Source organism: Mustela nigripes, chromosome 4, assembly GCF_022355385.1.
Source record: "Mustela nigripes isolate SB6536 chromosome 4, MUSNIG.SB6536, whole genome shotgun sequence".
In the NCBI taxonomy this organism is placed as follows: Eukaryota; Metazoa; Chordata; class Mammalia; order Carnivora; family Mustelidae; genus Mustela; species Mustela nigripes.
The window spans coordinates 74949337-74956694 of record NC_081560.1 but is presented as its reverse complement, the minus strand read 5'-3'; the positions used below and the strand labels follow the sequence as shown (position 1 = coordinate 74956694).

Genomic DNA, 7358 nt, shown 5'->3' with positions numbered 1-7358 from the left:
GAGCAGAGAGCCCGATGTGGGGCTCCATCCCAGGACTCTGGGATCATGACCTGAGTTGAAGGCAGAGGCTTTAACCCACTGAGCCACCCAGGCGCCCTACTTTATGCTATTTTTAAGACAAAAGGTCGTGTGGACTCTCACACTAGAAAAAATTTAGTATAAAGTACTGTGTAGGTTACAGTTGTGGAATGAATATGTCACAGGGATGAAAGGCACAGCCTAGGGAATGGAGTCAAAGGTACTTTAACAGGGTCCTGTGGTGGCCAAAGGGAGCTACACTTGTGGGGAGACGGTATAGTGTATAGGGGTGTCCAGTCGCCGTGCTGTATTCCTGAAACTAATGTAATGTGGTGTGTCAGTTATACTTTAATAAGAAATTGGAGTACTCCATAGAACATCGAGAGGGTACTTCTTTGCTCCAGTAAGGGGTGAAAAAACCACTCTAGCTCTGTCACATTGTTTTCCCATTTCCTGCAGCTGGATTAAGCCCGCATCTAATGTATCAGGAAGAAATGAGCAATAACATTTGCCGGATTAAGGTCTCAATTTTCTTTTAACTCTAATCTGGGTGTGTTGCCTCATGATTTAAAGACCTCTGCCTCAGACAGGACTCAGATCTCAAACAATGTGGAAATGGTTATTTGATAACGACATAGGAAGCCAATAAATACTATCTCCATTTTCTTAAGATGATTGGGAAAAATTAGCATCTTCACTTGGGAATGAAAGACACCCTTTTCCTCTAGCTGCAGAGAATTAGAGCTCAATTAGTCATGTAACTATGTAATCCTTTTCAAGGGCTAGTAATGGGTGTAGTGAGGTTTCCACCATTGATGTTTCAGTGATTGCGTGACAAGTGTTGAATGTGTTCCTGGCCCACTATCGGTGGTAACGAATCGTGAACCATACCTGTGCTGTAGGTTGTCTTTTTGGTGATTTCCCCCTCCCCGCCTCCCTAGCACAGAAGCTTTATAGTTTGTTGTGGTCCTGCTTGTTTATTTTTTATTGTGTTTTTTCTGTTTTAGGTGTCATATCCAAAAATTCGTTACCAAGACTCATGCCAGGAGCCTTATTCCAGTGTTTTCTTCTAAGAGTTTCATGGTCTCAGGTCTTCACATGTAAGTCTTTAATCCATTTTGAATTAATTTTTGTGAGTGGTGTAAGATTCATTCTGTTACATGTAAATATCCAATTATCTCAGCACCATGTATTGAAGAAACTATCTTTTCTCCTTTGGATATTCTTGGCTCCCTTGGAAAATATTACTTGACGAGTATATACCTTGGTTTGTTTTTATGTTCTGTTGGTTGATTTGTCTGTTTTATACCCTCAATATACTGTTTTAATGATTAAAGCTTCATAGTATAGCTTGAAATCAGAAAGCGTGTTGCCTCCTGCTTTGCTCTTTATCAGAATTTCTTTGGCTATTCAGGGACTTTTGTGGTTCTCTATAAATTTTAGGAGAGTTTTTTCTACTTAGGAGTGTGGAGTATTTTTTCTACTTATCTATAAAACATGCCATTGGAATCTTGTTAGGGATTGCATTGAATCTATACATGGATTTTGATAATACCAACATTTTATCAGCATTAGTTCTTCCAATCCATGAACATGGGATTCTTTCCTGTTTATCTGTGTCTTCTTCAATTTCTTTCATCAATTTTTGTCTTCAGAGTAGGTATCTTTCACCTCTGTGGTTATATTTATCCTGAGTGTTTTATTGTTTTTGATAATATTGCAAATGGCATAGATTAATTTCTTTTTTAGAAAATCTGTTGTTAGTGTACAGAGATGCTACTGATTTTTGTATGTTAATTTTGCACCATGCAACTTTACTGACTTCATTGATTAGATCTAACAGTTTTTTGGTTGCGTCTTCAGAATTTTATGTATTTTTTTTTTTATGTCATCTGCAAATAGACAATTTTACTTCTCTTTCCAATTCTAAATACAGTTCCATTGTATTTCTTTTTCTTGCCTGATTGCTCTAGCTAGGACTTCCAGTATTATGTTAATTCAATAGGAATATGGAGTGGCACCCTTGTCTTTTGCCTGTATGCATTTTTTAACCACAATTTTTAAAAATGAGCATATGACCTAATTCTTGCAGTAAGATTGAAAGGGAAGTTATGTGGGGGGCATCCGGAAAATGTTGTCTTGCTTTTAAGAAAGTGATGTAAGTAGAAATGGTTGTCTGTAACCCTTACATCTACATTATTGTTATTCTAAAGATAAATACACCAACAGACTCTCAGGGCACATAAGGAGACCAGTGAGTTACTGCATCTATAAAGCTGTCACACTTCTGAATCATTATTAAATGTTACTTGCGACATAGAAACACCCTCCATAAAAAATAGGATATTTCTAAAGCATAGTTTTGTTTTTTAGGTTTTGGTAAGTTATCTTAACTATGTATCTGTTTAAAAAAAACAAACTACATTACACCTAGGAATTAATCTATAAATTAGGATTACTGATTTTAAAAATATAGAGAAGACTTTCATTTTATAAAATCAGGTTTATTGAGGTATAATTTACAATCAGTATAACCCCACTTTTTAAATATGTAGTTTTGATTTTGACAAATGTATACTTCTTTATGGATTAGTCTTTATGCGTATTTACCACATAAAAAAAATTATGAGGACATTGTCCTGATTTCAGTTTTTACTTGAGAAGAAAATTTTTCTCTAAATGGAGTACAACTCTTTATATTTGTGGCTCCAAGTTAACTTTAAAGGAGCTGTGAAGCAGTTCGCAGAGATGAGTCCACCTTAGATCAGGATCTTCAGTGTCCAAAAGTGCAACCTTATGTAGTCACATTATTTTGCCTGTTATTTTTATTTGCAATAACCTGGGACTTCCCTGGTTTTTGAGCTGAAAATTCTCAGTTCTGAGAAACTCTCCAGTCCTCGATAGTTTATCATTCTAGGAGGATTTCTCGACCTTGGAACTATGGACATGGTGGGTCAGATAATTTGTTGTTTGGGGTACTGTCCTGTTTTATAGGATGTTTGCAGCATCCCTGGCCTCTACCCAATACATAAAATGAACACTCCCCACCTTCTAGTCGTCAAGATAAAAAATGTCTCCAGAGCTTGCCAGATGTATGGGTGGGGTCTGTGGCAAAATCACCCTAGATAAGAACCACTGACCCAGATGCAAATGCCCTCACAGCCCACGCATTTGAAATTCAAAATCTTATCCTTTGTTGCTGTTGTAAAGCAAAAACAAGTTGATTCTGCTTTAAAAAGACTTAAAAAGCCTGAGAGATTGCTTCAGATTCTTTTTCTTTTAGGAGATTCGCCACCACCACCACCTCCAAGACCCCCAGCCCAAACGCAGACTTTTTTTTTTTTTTTAAACATTGCAAGTGACTGGACCTAAGCGATTATTTTAGGTGTTTCTCTCCTGTAGGTTCTGGGAAGCTGCCAGTGTGGGTTGTGTCCATCTAACTCTCAGGACTCAAAGGTCTTTTGTTGGTTTCTTTGTTATTTCTAATTCATCTGTGCTTGCCTAATCAAACATATAATCATATTTGTACACATACTTATAGGATTCAATGTTCATGTGTTTTAGTGGGATGGTATTTTGTACACTTTTTGCCTTTCTCAATTAACAATTGAAACAATAACAATTAACAACAAAAAAAAGGCTTTTTGCCTTTCTAAATTAACTATACTACTTTGAAAGAAAATCAGTAGACGAGTACAGCTTCAATTTATACTTTAAGGGGCTGCCTGGATGGCTCAATGAAGTGTCTGCCGTAGGCTCAGGTTCTCCTCCTGGCATCAAGCCCCACATTGGGTTCCTAGCCCAGAGGGGAGCCTGCTTCTCCCTCTCCCTTGCCTACTGCTCCCCCTGCTTGTGTTTGCTTGTGCTTTCTCTCTCTCTGTCAAATAAATAAAAAAATATTTTTAAAAAGCAAAAATAAAATAACTGTGTAATATTCCATGGTGTGGATATTCTATATTTTATGTACCATTCCTTTATTACCTTTTTTTGTCTTAACATGTGATGGAGTGATAAACATCTGTGTATATATATCCTTACCTTCTAATGCTCTTCTGTCTACAGGAGAGATTCCCAGAAGTGGGTTGCTGAATTGAAGGCTATTTCAAATTTTAAGAGATTTGCCAGACAGGTTTCCAGAAAAGCTATAGTGGTTCACATGTCTACTCACACTGTTGGGAAAAGAAACCACCAAACCAAAAACCTGTTTTCATAGGTTCCTTATAGAAATCTGCTATTGTTCTGTTTACTTTTTGCGAACTGATGAGAGTAAATTGATGTTTTGTTGATAGTTTACTTTGTATTTCCCTAATAGAGTTGAAACATCGGTTATTTTGTTTTGTTAAGATTATTTGTTTATTTATTTATTTGACAGAGAGAGACAGTGAGAGAGGAAAGCACAGGCAGGGAAAGTGGGAGAGGGAGAAGGGGGCTTCCTGCTGAGAAGGGAGTCCTGTGCGAGGCTCAATTCCAGAATGTGGGATCATGACCTGAGCCCAAGGCAGATGCTTAACGATTGAGCCAGCCAGGTACCCCTTAATGTTTGTAGGCTGTTTCCATTTGCTGCTTTGTGAAAATTTCAACTTCTACCCTTTGACATTTTTCCCATTGGAAATTTTTTTACAAGTTGTAAGAATTTGCGTATGTCTCTGTCTGTATGTATATTTATATCTGTATCTACAGAAAGAAACTTAACCTATTACTGTATCAGTTTTAACTTTAATTTTTCATAATAATAATATTGCCTGTCCTGCCCCTGTTTTACTTAATTTATATTTTTATGCTATCTTTCTGCCCCTCCTTTTATTTTTAGTCTCTCTTTACCCATTTTCTAGGATTTTTTTTTCTTATCAACAGCCTGGAGTAAAGTTTTGTTTCAACTGAGTCTGGCTGTCTTTCCTGATAGTATATGTAGGAGAATTAAGTCTTGACCAATATCTTGATATCCCTTCCATAATTCTTTTTTTTTTAATTTTTTATTTTTTTATAAACATATATTTTTATCCCCATATCCCCTCCATAATTCTTTATGATTTATTTTTACTTGGGTGTTTACTGTTTCTTTTTCTCTTATTAATTTGTAAATGCCACTCTACTTTTTAATTTTTACCACTTAAAATTAGACATCTAGTTCTTTTCTATTATTTAAAACATGATAACCACTCTTCTCCTACCAGAATGCTCATTACCCCACTGTTATCCTCAATATGATGAGATCTTTTTGTCATCCTTGCTCTGCAACCAGCCTCCAGGGAGTTCAATGCAGAACTCAATCCCAGAACCCTGGAATGATAACCTGAGCTGAAGACAGACACTTAACCGACTGAGCCATCCCAGCGCCCTGTTTTCATTTTTTTTTTTTTTAGCTGAGTAGTATACGTACATATACACACACACATACATATATATGTATATGTTTGTCTATCTATCTATCTATCTATCTATCTATCTTTATCTGTTCATCAATCAGTGGACACTTGGGCTGCTTCCATATCGTGGCTATGGTAAATAACGCTGCAATAAACATAGGGGTGCAAATACCGTTCCAAATTTTTGTTTTGGTATTCTTTGAGTAAATACCCAGCAGTAGCATTACTGGACCATGTGGTACTTCTATTTTTAACTTTTTGAGAAACCTCCATACTGTTTTCCAGAGTGGCTGTACCAGTTTGCATTCCCAACAACAGTGCAAGAGTGTTCCCCTTCTCTACAACCTCACCAACACCTTTTATTTCTTTTTTTTTCCCCTTGTGTGTGTGTGTGTGTGTGTGTGTTTAGATTTTATTTATTTATTTGATAGGCAGAGATCACAAGTAGGCAGAGAGGCAGGCAGAGAGAGAAGAGAGGAGGAAGCAGGCTCCCTACTGAGCGGAGAGCCCGATGTGGGGCTTGATCCCAGGACCCTGGGATCATGACCTGAGCCGAAGGCAGAGGCTTTAACCCACTGAGCCACCCAGGTGCCCCTTCCCTTGTGTTTTGATTTGAGCCATTCTGACAGGTGTGAGGTGATATCTCACTGTAATTTTGATTTGCATTTCCATGATGGTGAGTGATGGTTAGTATCTTTTCATGGGTCTGTTGACCATCTGTATGCCTTCTAAGAGAAATGTCTGTTCATGTCTTCTGTTCATTTTTTAATTAATTTATTTTTTGGGTGTTGAGTTTTTTTTAAGTTCTCTATATATTTTGGATACTAACCCTTTATCAGATGTGTCATTTGAAAATATCTTCTCCTATTCAGTAGGTTGACTTTTAGTTTTGTTGATTTCTTTTCTGTGCAGAAGTTTTTATCATGCTCCTAATCTTAGGGGAAAAGCTTTCCACTTTTCACCATTGAATTTGATGTTCACTGTGGGTTTTTTATATATAGACTTTTTATGTTGAGGTATGTTCCCCCTAAACCTACTTTGTTGAGGGCTTTTATCATAAATGGATGTTGTCCTTTATCAAATTCTTTTGTACGTCTTTGAAATGATCATATGGTTCTTATCCTTTCTTTTATTAATGTGGTGCATCACATTGATTGATTTGTGAATATTGAACTACCCTTGTAACCTGGGAGTAAATCCCACTTGATCATGGCAAATCACTCTTTAATGTATTGTTGGGTTTGGTTATGCTAATATTTTGTTGAGGAGTTTTAGGTCTATTTCATCAGAGATATTGGCCTGTAGTTCTTCTGTTTTTGTAGTGTCTTTATGTAATTTTAGTATTAGGGTAATACTGGCTTCATAAAATTAATTTGTAAGCTTTCCATCCACCTCTATTTATTGGAATAGTTTGAGAAGAATAAGCGTTAACTCTCCTTTAAATGTTTCATAGAATTTTTCTGTGAAACCAAGGGCTTTTGTTCTTTGGGAGTTTTTTTGATTACTAATTCACTTTCATTGCTGATAATTAATCTGTTCAAATTTTCTATTTCTTCCTGACTCAGTTTTGGGAGGTTATATGTTTCTAGGAGTTTATCTATTATTTCTCGGTTGTCTAGTTTTTGGAACATAATTTTTCATAATATTCTTTTATAATCCTTTGTATTTCTGTGATGTCAGTTGTTAATTCTCCTTCATTTCTGATTTTGTTTACCTGAGCCATTCTCTCTCTCTCTCTCTTTCTCTTTTGATGAATTTGGGGAAAAGTTTATCAATTTTGTTGCTCTTTTCAAAGAATTAGCACCTGGTTTCACGGTCTTATTGTTTTTTCATTTTCTATTTTGTTTATTGCTGCTCTAATGTTTTAAATTTTTTCCTTCCTTCTACTGGTTAGGGTTTTGTTTGTTCTTTTTCTAGCTCTTTTAGGTGTCAGGTTAGGTTTTGTTTGTTATTGGTTTTTATTTTTTTAAAGGT

At 36.2% G+C, this 7358-nt stretch overlaps 1 long non-coding RNA gene across 1 annotated transcript in view; it reads left to right on the top strand.

Annotated features, from left to right (window-relative positions):
- LOC132015971 (uncharacterized) overlaps nucleotides 1-1094 on the top strand; it is a 5005-nt gene extending 3911 nt beyond the window's left edge. The window contains exon 3 of the long non-coding RNA XR_009403842.1: nucleotides 1026-1094. This is a non-coding gene — a long non-coding RNA (uncharacterized LOC132015971). The remainder of the gene's footprint in view (nucleotides 1-1025) is intronic.
- The last annotated feature ends 6264 nt before the right edge of the window (nucleotides 1095-7358 follow it).